The following is a 14,122-nucleotide window of genomic DNA, read 5'->3' as shown; positions in this document are numbered from 1 at the left end:
ACACTGTCTTGTTGCTCACTCTGCCAAAAACAATTCAGCCAGTTTTCTTAAAATTGGTCCACGAATCATGTAGACACTGCCCATAAACCGTTTTTCCTGACTTCTTGATGAGCAGCCTCCAAGTATTCTTGATGGTATGTCTCTACTTAAAAATAGAGCATGCTCCTCTAAGACATGATGTTTATTTTGTTTATTTATAAATTGTGGGTGCCAGTGTAGCAGTGTGTTACTATCACACATATAAAAACTGAATTTTTTAAAAGATGAGGGGGAAATACATATATATAGAATTACTACCGTTTCCTTCCAACACCCAAATGAATCATCTTGTCAACTCTCCAAGTCACACACATCGCACTTCCCAAGACACTCCTGTTGTGCATCCTAGCTCCCCAAGACTCCAAGGAAGACCTTTAAGGACTGTTGCCTGAGATGGGAAAGCAGAATGAGTCCTGGGCTTCCCACTTTAACTTCACCCACAGCAAGTCAGCTTGGAACTCTGTGATTCATTTGGGGGTTTTGCAAATGATTTCAATAGGAAAAATTACCCTCTGCAAAAAAAAAAATTACTAAAAAAAATAATAATAGGTCTGAAACCCACTTCTCTGGAGCACTCTCTTTTGGTGTGAGTCTCTGGGAGGCCTTTCACGCAGGTGGCACATGACATCACTCGGCCCCAGCTGTTCCTTATTAACTCAGCTTCTCAGCGAAAGAGACAGCCTTTTTACAACTTGACTTTTTTAAGGCGACAGCCCATTTTGCAAATCCACCAAACATATTGAACACAGTGCAGACTGCCGCATTCCAGAAATATAAATTTGACAAAGAAACCCTATGCTTTCACAGCCCCCACTCAGACATGGATTGATCTCAAGTCTTTAAGGACACCAGGCTTGGCAGAAAGGCCTCCCTGTTTTGTCACCTTAACAGAAATGCCTGCTGAGCCAACTACACTACCAGTGGGTCAAAGCTCAAGGATCACTCAGAAGTCTATAACCCTCACTAAGGCCTCGAGACCATCTCCAACATGAGTGAACTTTGCAAATGTGTTCTTTGCCTGCTCATAATGCCTAATTAGGCCCTGACCATGAGGCTAAGAGGTGGAGAAGAAAAGCCACACGCCTGCAGGCTGCCACTTGAGTTCACAGCAAAATGACAGGCAGCGTGCGTGATCCAAGGGGAAGAATCTGACAGTCACACTTCAGTCTTTCTGCCATGTTTTTTTTTTTTTTAACATGGGGAGGCTGCAGCATCAGTAGTGTCATCCTCTAATAGAAAGGACAACTACATATAATGCATAATTGCCCGTCTAAATGACTTGTTATTTTGACGGCCTATTTTAAAATGTCTGTAATTGCTTCCAACGAGACTTGGAATAAACGAGAAGTCAGCACAGGCAATCACTGGTGGAGACACAGCCTGGCTTTGGAAAACTTAATACAGATTATTTTGTCATGTGTCAATTACTACCAATTCCTGCTTATGATCACAGGCATTTGTACTGCTTTATGGGGTATTTCTTCCAACTCTGTCCCACTTAAGCAACAGGAGTATCACATGCAGGTATATAAAAGACAAGGCAGACTATTTTCAAGGGCAATGAGCAGAAGCTGGCTGAGCCTGATTAATTAGTTTTACAGAATTTTTGCTCGTGCCAAATCCTGGCCTTTTCTGTAAAACAAAACAAAGTAAGGTAAAAGCACGCCTCACCCAGAGTTATCGCCATCTCTCCAAATGAACTTTTTGTCTCCCCTCATATGATTGTTTGCGAAGACTTAAAATAACAAATCACTTCTTTATAACAAAATTGTCTCCCTGGAATAACAGGCTTTGGTGTGAGTTCTGATAGAGCAATAGCTCCTCTAAATGACAGCAAAGGCTTGCAGCAGGGATGCAAGGCACATCTATTTCAGGGCTTCCCATTAAAGAGAAAAGCAGTTTGGCAAGGAATGAAGTCATTTCCTGATTCATTGGGATGCCATGTTTAAACCACAGTTTTTTGCCTGAGGATAGAGAGGTTATAAAAATGTGACTGAGCCTAAACGAGATGAATCATCCCTTCAGGATTCAGGAAAGCAAATTTTTAACATGCTCCCGAAACATATAAGATAGGGACAGAGGCTTAGTGAGAGCCTTTTCCCATTCCTTCCATGGGAAGAAGGAGGCACTCTACCCTATACACTCTGTTAAAGCCAGTTTCATAAATAATCGGTTTCAGTATGATTACACTTTTTAAGTGTAGATGCAATAGGAACAGATCAATGTTTAAGCATTAAGAACATCAGGAGATAAGGGAGAAAATGGATTCAAAGCTTGTTGATTCTGCATATTTTGAAAATAAGTGAGTCAAAGTACCCCCAAAAAATCGCTATTTTTGAAGGATGATACACAACACTTAATGAGTGAGGACTCCAAGAATTTATTTTACTAGAGAAATGTTTAATATTTAATCTCACTAGTAATCAAAGATAAATTTTATCATTTAAAATAACATGAGATACCATCTTCACCTATCAAATTAGCAACAGTTGACAAAATAAAGGGGGAGTGGTTATTACTCAGAGCAGGTGAGGGACTACAGATTGGCTCAACTTTCTGGAAGATGACTGGGCAGGACTTATGAAAACCCTTTAAATGTTCACACTCCTTAACCCAGTAATTCTACGTCTAGGAACCTATCTTTTTTTTTCTTTTTCTTTTTCTATTGAAATATAACACTGTTTAAGGTGTACAACATGTTGATTTGAAACACTATTGCAAAATGATCACAAAAATGATGGAAGTGTTAGTATCAGCTAACACCACTGGCAGGTAACACAATTATCATTTCTTCTTTGTAGTGAGAACAGTGAAGATCTAGTCTTTTAGCAACTTTCAAGTATATTATACAGTATTATTAACTATAATCATCATGCTGTACATTAGATCCCCCAAACTTATTCAGCTTCCAACTGTAAGTCTGTACCCTTGGACCAACACCTCTCCATTTCTCCCACCTCTCAGCTCCTGGGAACTAGGGTAGAATATTCTGTTTCTGTCAGTTTGACTTTTTTAGATCACACAGTATTTGTTTCTCTCTGGCTTATTTCACTTAGCATAATGTCCTCAAGGTCCATCCATGTTGTTGCAAATGGCAGGATTTCCTTCGTTCTCATGGCTGAATAGTATTCCATTGTGTGTGTGCATGTGTCATATCTTCTTTACCCATTCCTCTAGGAGTCTATCTTAAAGCAATAATCTGATATTTGGACAGAGGTATATTCACAAAACTGTCCTTACAGTATTATTTTTAGTGGAAAACTCAAAAGCAACTTAAATGGCCAATAACAGAATAACCACAATACTATTATAGAACACTACTATGATGGAGCATTATACAAACAATTGAACTATATTTAGGGATTATCTTTAATAATAAGGAGCCATACCCAGGAAAAAAAAGCAGTAAGAAAAACTGTATATACAGGAAGAATACATATGCAAAAGATTTCCTAAGTAGGTATCACTCTGGAGACTGGACTGGAAAGATCTTCCCCATTTTAAATACACCAGGTCATTACTGATGTTATATTGGTGTATTCGCACATTGAACCTCTGAAACCCTGGTGGTATTTCCTGATGAACCTGAGTCAATAAGAATCTGCATAAACTTCTCAAAGAATAATAGAACTGAGCTGTCTGCTGGTTGACTCTGCCTCCAGGCTCCCGGAAGCTCACAGCCAATGAGAAGAGAGCAGTGATGGGAGCAGCCATTCCACAGACTGGCCAACAGATTATACTACATAGAGTTGACATACCCTTTCAGAAATACTTTTACTGCATTCCGGTATTGCCACAGGTGCCGAAACCCTACTCAATGGATGTTTGTTGAGTCTTGGCTGAATTCTTACAAAATAATACATATTGGATGGAAATGGGAGGAGGGGTATCAGAGAAAGATATACAGAAACAGGGACCAAATCTGGAGAAACAAGCAAACTGGGTGAAAAAAATAAGATCAAAGAATGATGATCTCCAGGTCCATCCATGTTGCTGCAAATGGCATTATTTTATTCTTTTTTGTGATTGAGTAGTATTCCATTCTATAAATATACAGTGACTTCTTTATCCAGTCATCTGTTGATGGACATTTAGGTTGTTTCCATGTCTTGGCTATTGTAAACAGTGCTGCTATGAACATTGGGGTACAGGAATTAAGGTTCCCTCCAGATATATACCCAGATATATAATCCCAGGAGTGGGATTGCTGGATCATATGATAAGTCTATTTTTAGCTTTTTGAGGAATCTCCATACTGTTTTCCATAATGGCTGCACCAAACTACAACCCCACACCTTCTCCAGCATTTACTGTTTGTGGACTTTTGAATGATTGCCATTCTGACTGGTGTGAAGTGATAGCTCACTGCAGTTTTGATTAGCATTTCTCTGATAATTAGTGATATAGAGCATTTTTTCATGTTCCTGCCACTCATCTGGAATGTCTTCATTGCAGAATTGCTTATTTAGGTCTTCTGCCCATTTTTGGATTGAGTTATTTGGTTTTTTGCTATTAAGTTGTATGAGCTGTTTATATATTCTGGAAATGAAGCCCTTGTCAGTCGCATCATTTGCAAATATTTTCTCCCATTCTGTAGGTTGTCGTTTTGTTTTGCTTATGGTTTCCTTTGCTGTGCAAAAGCTTGTAAGTTTAATTATCTTACAAGTTTAACTTACAAGTTTAATTAATAGATCATCATTCTAAGTGAAGTAAGCCAGAAACAGAAAGAAAAATACCACATGATATCACTCATATGTGGAATCTAAAATACAACCACACAAATGAACTTATTTACAAAAGAGAAACAGACTCACAGACATAAAGAACAAACTTATGATTACCAGCGGGGGAAGGCGGTGGGAAGGAATAAATTGGGAGTTCAGGATTTGCAGATACTAACTACTATAAATACAATAGATAAGCAACAAGGTCCTACTGTATCACACAGGGAACTCTATTCAATATCTTATAATAACCTTTAATGAAAAAGAATCTGAAAAGGAATATACATATATTTATTTGTATGATGAACCATAATGCTGTACACCAGAAATTGACACAACATTGTAAACTGACTATATACTTCAATTTAAAAAAAATAAGATCAAAGAAATATAGTAGAAAAGAAAGATGAGGGAAAGTAATGGAGAACAATGAACTGGGATTTCCTCAAAACTATCAGATTAGAGCAAATTATTTTACTAATTAAAAAGTTAATATATCAAAACACAACTCTAGAAAGTTGTATTCCCTAACAATGACTAAAATTTATTGACCACTTTCCATATATCTATAGCTTTCCATGAATCAGGCACTGGTAAATGAGTCAATACACATAGTGAAGTGTTTGCATTAATTCATTTAATCTGTATTATTGCCTTAATGGGATAGATATTTCTGTTGCCTTAACAGGATAGGTATTTCTCTTTTACAGAAGAGAAGTTAAGCCCAGAGAGATTAAATAACCTATACAAGTACTCACAGCTCTTAGGAGGAAGGGTAAGGGTTCAGCCCCAGGGCTTCCGGTTCCAGGGCTTCCTCACCATAGTACAGCCTCTACCCACTGAAGCCAGGACAGTTCCTCATTTGAAGTCCTATAGTTCTTACCATCACGCAGATTTAATATCAAACACAAGAGTTTTGCATGTTTGTTGCATTTTCATCTTAGTACAACATGTCTTCCCAACTAGACTCTAAAACACTGAATGCAGGAACTGTAAATAATACTTCTCTATAATCCTCACAGCACTTAGCACTATTCTCTACTCATTAAATAAGATTTAATTGGACCTTCAGCAAAGAGAAAACTTTCAAAACATCTATTCCGATAATTTTGCAATCAAATAAGCTCTGCCAACGTTCTTTGCTAAGAAGCAGTCATCTTTTGAGATTGCTGGAAATCTAAGTTTAGAAAAAAAAAAGAAGTTAATGCTTTTTTATCTCATTCTATTCCCTTTGACAGATGAAACCAAAAATAATCAACTTTGCATCTCCAAAGTGCTCCACCCCCATGAAAGCAGGGGGAGAGTGAGCCATCACTAGGACACAAATGTGTTCTGCTCAAGGCAATCAAATAAATCAAGCAACCCCCAAAATATAGTTAAAGCAAAGTGACTCAGACACAGTTCATGTTTTTAGTCACTTAGAATCCAAAGTTACTCTGAAACACGAACAGTTTTTAAAGCATTATTCATTTTGCTTTCTCTGATAAAACTAAAATAACCCAATACAATTATCTGAATGGTTATAATTTAAAGATTTAAAATACATGCTCAAAACCTAACATTTCAAATTAGTGCCACTCTTTAGGACAAACTTTAACTAATAATAATGATCTGGTAGAAAAGTGTCCTGGAGAAACTAATTTCCTACCATTTTCTTTTTATTAAGCTAATCTGAAGAGAAAAAAAAAAAGAGCATTCTTCCATCGGGCTGTGTTAAAGAAAGAACAGCACTGCAGAAACCATGTACCTAAAAAGTCATTACTCAAAATTGAAAGCTGTTTTCATATCTCATCTAAGAAAGCATTTATTCTCATGCTGGAAAATTACATATGGTTAAAGACCATTATTTAGAAATAATTGAGCTTCACCAAATCAATAAACTAAAACAATTTCTAGGTGACCTTATCAGTAGCTCAAATAGGTTTAATCATATATGCCAACTCCTATTGGTTAGTAGTATAGATACTGGATAATGTGTTGAGAAGGATTCTGAGATCATATCCAAGTGAAAACATATTTGGATCAATTAGCAATCAGCAATGCATGTATACCAGTACCAAAAATTTGGGCTAACTGCCATAATTTATGAAAAGTAAAATATAAACCCTCCATCTGAAATGAGAGATGTGAGCCAGGGACGTCAAAGGTGCTACCAGATTCTTTGGTTCATTTTAAGAGAGAGAATTCATTGCTTAGTCATACCCCAGATTCATGGTCCTCTAATCAAATGAGCAGTAAAGGAATAGGAGATGGACTAAACATTTAGCGACAGTCTACTATGTGTCACACATTGAGCCTTACCTCAACAACCCATTTCCATGGCCAGAGCCAAGATTTTTGTCATTACTAATAACAACACCTCTCCATTATCTTAATTTCAATCATTCTAGTCCCCAAACATCACTTCCTATTTTTCTGGCTTACTCCTTCCAGTATCTAGTCTCCCAAAAAGCCCTCTACCCCTTGATATATCCAATCCGTTGGTCCTACCACCCTTTCACTGTCCCTCACCTCCCCACGGGGTCCTCAACTTTCCTATTTACCCACCATAAACTCCATGGTCAATTATCACTCCCTTGCATTCACTGTCAATTTCATTCTTCTTTTCTCTCTTCATCATAATTACCTAGCAAAACCCTACACTCTGTTACATCCAGATCTCTGCTGACTCCAGACCTGCATCCATATAACCTAAATGTTGCCAGAGGAAAAAACCATAGTGATTGTCTGTTTCTAAATCCAATATTACCTCAAGCAGGTCCTTAGTAACACTGGCCATCCCACTACATTTCCTTCATCCATTCACTTTCCCATGAGACTACAATTTCATACCTTCTCCTCTCTCTTCAAATCTCAATGTCTCTTTCTCCTTACTTACTCTCAACTAATGGTCATGTTTCCAGTTTCAGGGAAAATACAGAAACAAGAGAATTCCCACAGGTTCTCACCACACCTTCTACCCACCCACCTCTGTATGCTCTACCTTCTCTTCTGAAACAATGGATGAGCTGTCCCTTGCTCTGATCAAAAGCCAAGCCCTCCATTTGCACACGAGGTTCCATCCCTCTTGCTTAACCGAAAACATCTTTCCTGCATTTCTCCCCTCTGGGCATCATCAATTTTCCGCTTTCTACTAAATCATTCCCACCAGTACTCAAACATTATCTAAATGCACCCATCTTTAAAATAAAAACAATTTTTTTGGAGGGGAGGATATATAGCTCAGTGGTAGAGTGCATACTTAGCATGCACGAGGTCTTGGGTTCAGTATCTCCATTTTTAAAATAAATAAATAAGTAAATAAACCTAATTACCCCCAAAAAATAAAAAATAAAGTAAATAAAAAAATTTTTTTTTTATTTTCTTGGCCCCACATACCCCTCCAGGTATTACCCAATTTTTCTGCTCCGTATTTTACGGGAATAGGAATACCTACTGAGAAGGATTAGAAATGATGTTATATATCACCCTAGGACAATGTCTAGCAGAGAATGGAAACTCAAGAGATATTATTTATTTATAGTAATGTTAAGATCCTGCTGAAGGTGCTAAGAAATAGGCAGATTTAAGAAATATGCTCCTGATACTTTTTTATTACTTTTTATCTTGATATAATTTCAAATTTATTGGAAAGTTGCAAGAATAGCAAGGAACTCTCACATACCCTTTACCCAGATTCATTAATTCTGTTTTGTCCTATTACCACCACCATCATATCTCTCTCACACATCTTTCTTTCTCTGTATATTCTTCCGAAGAACAAGGACATTCCTCTTGCATAACCACAGTTCATATCAAAATTAGGAAATTTAACAAATTCCCAAAGTAGTTTTCAAATTCAAATTCTTGAAGTATCTTTTATTCAATTTATTTAAACTAAAAACAAACAAAACAGTTCACCCATTTCTGCTCCATTTTATAGCCAAAATCTTTAGGAAAATTCTACCTGTTTCCATTTCTCTTCTTGAATCTACTCCAATCAGGCTTTGCTCCCCACCCCACCCTACCCCACATACACCACCGAAAGAATTCTTGTCAAGGTCAAAAATGGCCCTTTCATTGCTAAATTCAATGATCAATTCTCAGAACTCATCTCTCTTGTCCTCTCAATAGCATTTGACATAGTTGACTACTCTTGATTTTACTTCCTATTCCACTAATGACAATTTTTCAATGTCTTTTACTGGTTCCTTCTCATCCCCCCAACTTCTAAACAATGGAATGTTCCAGGACCTCATCTCTTCTCTATCTAAACTCAATCCTTTAATAATCTTATTTTGCTATCTTCATGTTGATAACTTCCAAATATGATCTCCATCTCAGACTTCTCTTCTGAACTTCAGACTAGCATGTTCAACTACCAATTCAGTAACTCCACTGAATATCTAATATGCACCTCAAATTTTCCATGTCCAAAATTAAATTCCTGATAACCCCCACGAAAACCCACCTCCCCAGAATCTCCCCTATCTTAGTTAATAACAGCTCCATCAGTCCGATTGCTCGTACCAGAAAACTTGAGGTCATTCTTGAATCCTCTCCTCTCTGCCCTCTCATACTCAATCCATCAGTAAATCCTTTTGGCTCTGCCTCTAAATCTGATCACTCTCCATCTGACTACTTTTCACGGCTTCATAATCCAAGCTGCCATTATCTCTCGCCTAGTTTCCTTGATATTGCCCCTGCTCCACTACAGTCTATCCTCAACACAGCAGCGAGAATGTCACTTTTTTTTAATTCAAGTATAGTTGATTTACAATGTTGTTTGAGTTTCAGGTGTACAGCAAAGTGATTCAGATATATATATAAACACATACATACATACATAAGAATCTGAAAAGTGTGTATGTGTACATGTATGTGTGTGTGTGTATACATCTTTCCATTATAGGTTATTAGAAGACATTGAGTATAGTTCCCTATGCTACACAGTAGGTCCTAGTTGTTTATCTATTCTATATATAATAGTGTATATATATTAATCCCAAACTCCTAACTTATCCCTCCTCCGCCTTTTCCCTTTCATAACCATAAGTTTGCTCTCTATGTCTGTGAGCCTATTTCTGGTTTGGTTTTTTTATTATTATTATTATTATTATTATTATTATTATTATTATTATTATTATTATTATTAATTATACCATCAGTTACAATGTGTTAATTTCTGGTCTATTTCTGTTTTGTAAGTAAGTTCATTTGTACTGTTTTTTTAGACTCCACGTATAAGCAATATTGTATGATATTTGTCTTTCTCTGTCTGACTTACTTCACTTAATATAATGGCATTTTTCACAGAACTAGAACAAAAAATCTTAGAATGACCCTTTTTAAAGAGTAAAGTCAAGTCATGCCATTCTTCTGCTTAAGACCCTCTAATGACTTCCTACCTCACTCAGAATAAAAGCCAAAGTCCTTTTCAAAAGCCAACACCCTACAGTAACCTCCCTATGGGTATTTCTCTGACTTCAGCAACCACTATTTTCCCCACTCACTCTACTTGAATCACATTAGCCTTCTTCCCGTTCTTTAAACACAGTAATCATCCTCCCACCTCAGGACCTTTGCACTTGCTATTCCTTCTTCCTGTAATGCTTTATATTCAGATGGCCACTGTTTACTTCTTCACCCTCTTAAGATCTTTACTCAAATGTTATCTTCTCAATTAAATCTTCCTTGACCACTCTATTTAAATTTCAAGAAAATTCTAGCATGCCCTTTCACCTGCACTGTTTTATTTTTCTCCATACCAATTCTCACCACCAGACATGCTACCTATTTCATATATGCATCTGTTTGTCTGTCTATCCCTACCAGAACGAAAACTTCATGAGAACAGAGTACTTTGTCTATTCACAGAATTTTACCCAGGATCCAGAACTGTACCTAATGCAGAACAGCCAGTAAATAGTTGTTGAATTAATAAAGAAATGATGTTATCTCATTTTACCTTCACTTAAACCTTATAAGGCAGATCTTATTATCCTTACTTTATGATGCAGTATGTGAGACTCAAATGGAGTAAATAATTTATCCAATCTAGTGAATACAGGAGTCAAGATTTGACCCTCAAGTCTACTTCCAAAGCTTGTCCTTTTTCTCATGACACTGAATCAAATCTTTTCAGAAGTGAATACTTGTCTATATGGCAAAGACTTAAAATAACATTGTACACGTGAAACTTATATAATGTTATAAATCAATGTTACCTCAATAAAAAAATAAATTTAAAAAATTTCAGAAAAAAATAAAAATTAAAAAAAATTAGAAGTCCCTAAATCCCAATCACATGGTACCAAATAAACATACGTATTCTGGGAAGATAGTGGTGGTGATGGTATATTTTGTTGACTCTGCTCAAATCTCCCCCATAAAATCAGACAGAGAAACTCAGCAAAATCAAAACTCCAATGGACAACATCTATAACAAACAAGGTGGCAAAATGTTCCCAAGAAACAATATAAGGTGAGGATAATGTACTGACACCCACAGGACCTACATGGTACCAGTCAGCATCTGCACAGGATGCACAGATAATAAATTAATAATATTATTAATAACAAAAATTATGTTGTCTTTGGAGGATGACAGGCACCCAATTCAGTATCTTGAAAACTGTTAAATGAAGAGAAAGGATCAAGTATTTATGTTGCCTTTCTTACAATGATCTGTACCACCACTTGTCAATGAGATGAAGCGAAGGGTCTTCTATTGAAATAGTCCAATTAATAAATGAAGGAGAAATTAGAGAAACATAACATCGGTATTTTTCAACCACGAATCTAGGCACTGAGCATCAAAAGTTGCTAACATCACAAAAATAGAGATAGCCAGATGTTATGTGCTTGCTGATGAAAGCTAACACCACCTACAGTCTTGCCACAAAAAAAAGACATTGAATCTGAATCTGAATCTCCAGATGGGATTTCTCAACCTCAGCACTAATGGCATTTCGAGCTGGATAACTTCTTGCTGTGGGGATCTGTCCTGTAAATTGTGGGACATGGCAGTAGTACCATCTACCCCGTTGTAAAAGTAAAAGAAAAATGTCTCTAAACAATGCCAAAAGTCCCCATGCAGGGAGAGCAAAATCACTCCCCACTGAAAACTACTGCTCTAGATGCAACTACCATCCCACAGGTTAAAAAGAGAGGACAGAGGAACGTGTCAAATTAAACCACATGGATGCAAACAGCAAATTACGGACTGTGGGAAACTTCACAGATCAAATGACTCAGATTCTTCAATGAACAAATTTCCAGGGAAAAAGGCAAAGGTGGAGGAGGGAACCTTTTGATCAAAAGAGACTTAAAAGACATAATTTTGAAAAACAGGCAAAACTAAACTGTAGTTTAGGGGTGATAAAACTGTAAAGAAATGGAAGAAGGTAATTAATCATAAAAGTCCAATAGGGAGAAAGGTAGCTGGTTGAGGTTGGGATAGGACATTTGGTGGGCCTTGGGGCTTCTTAAGTTACTGGCAGTATTCTATTTGACTTCCTCCAAGGGCAAAGGCTAAACCAAGAATAGTAATGGAGGCAGCAAAGCAGCTATTGCCAATGGCGTTCAGATTGAAAAGAGGCTTAATGGAAGAAAGACACAGGAAGACTGCCCCCGGCATGTATCAGGTGCCTGGAAACTGTCTATAGATATAGATGGATGGATGGATGGATGGATGAATTAAAATCAAAAGGAAAAGGGTTGTCATTATAAAAGAGCAAGAAACGAGAGGAAAATGTAATAGCAATGAAGAGCGAGGACAGAGACAGTGTCAGAGAAGTTCTTAGTGCAGAAAGCCATCAGTTCCTGTAGCCATACAGCAGTGGCTCTCAAAGTGTGGGCCAGTGACCAGTATCATCAGCATCACCTGGGAGCTTGCTAGATAAGCAGATTCTCTGGCCTCATCCCAGTCCTGCTGAATTAGAAACTCTGGGGATGGTGCCCAGCAACCTGTCTTAAGAAGCCCTCTAGGGGATTCTGACATGCACTCAAGTATAAGAAGTACTGACCTAGAGAGAAGGAATCTTGTGAGAATGATTAAAAAAAAAAAAGAAAGAAAGAAAGCCTAATAGTCTTAACCCTGGCTGCACACTAAAATTGGCTGAAGAAACTACCCAGGCTGACCCACCATCAGACACTGATTTAATTAGTGTGAGACGGTGAACAGGCATCCAAATGATTTACCAGCTCTCTGGGTGATTCAAATGTGTGGCCAGGGCTGGGAACCTCTGATGTAAAAAGGTGAAGCAGTGTGAGAGGACACACTTCAAGGATGCTACATAAATGACCTCGAAAAGAAGGTGGGACTCTTTCTGACACGGTGTTTTGCTGCCTTCAAAGGATTCACACTTAAATTCTCAGCTGTCAACACTGCTGTGCTCTGGCACAGGGCAGGGAAATTGCTTTTATTCCAGCAGCACAGAAAAAAATAATCAGCAGGCAGCCCTTTTGGCCAGTTCCTTGCTCACCCTCTGAGCTGGCTTTACGCAAGCAACACCTCCCTTCCCTGCCCTCAGGAGATGGGGTGCCTCTGGGAGCCAGTGAGGGGGAGAGGCTGTACTGTCTTCTACTGCAGTGGCAGTGGCCACCACAGGGTCAGGGGCATATCTGTCCCCTAGACCTCACTCAGGCCCCAGCAGACACAGGCAGATGCCCCAAGAGGTCTAGGAATCTCATCACCAACTTTAAGCCACACAGCCCCTCAGCCACTCTCTGGAGACCATCTTTTCCTGAACCCAGCAGGTGCACGAGGGTCTCCAGTGGGAAAAGAAAGGAAACACTGAGTCAACTCCAGCTGTGAGGGACAGGAAAAAAGGCTTTCAACTGCTTCAGACCACACGACCCTCTCCTCCTCAAGGCTTAGCTGCAAGATCAACTGTCTACATAACCTAAGTCCACTTGGGTGAGTGGGTGAGAGGGAACACTCAGGAAAGGACAAGCCTCCAGATAGAAACCATAAAGGTTTTTGTTTGTTTGTTTTGTTTTGTTTTGGGGGGGGTAATTCTAGATTTTTTTCTAATGGAGGTACTAGGGATTGAACCCAGGGCCTCAAGCATGCTAAGCATGCACGCTACCACTGAGCTATACCCTTCCCTCCATAAAGGTTTAAATTGTCCAAGAACACCCCAGAATCTGTGTACCTTTATGCCACTTACAGCCAGATTCTCCCCCAGCTCTATGTATGTGCATGGGACCTTTGGGGATACACCTAGTGGAGACTGCTTCACCACTAAATGGCCCAGTGGTAATATTACAAAGATGACCAGCATGAATAAGCAATAATGCCTTGTCACAGAGCCTCAGAATGTAATACAGAATAGATGACAATGACCATGATGATGGTAACCACATTCCCCATTGGA

The sequence above is a fragment of the Vicugna pacos genome, chromosome X (assembly GCF_048564905.1).
Source record: "Vicugna pacos chromosome X, VicPac4, whole genome shotgun sequence".
NCBI lineage: Eukaryota > Metazoa > Chordata > Mammalia > Artiodactyla > Camelidae > Vicugna > Vicugna pacos.
This window is presented reverse-complemented; position numbering follows the sequence as displayed.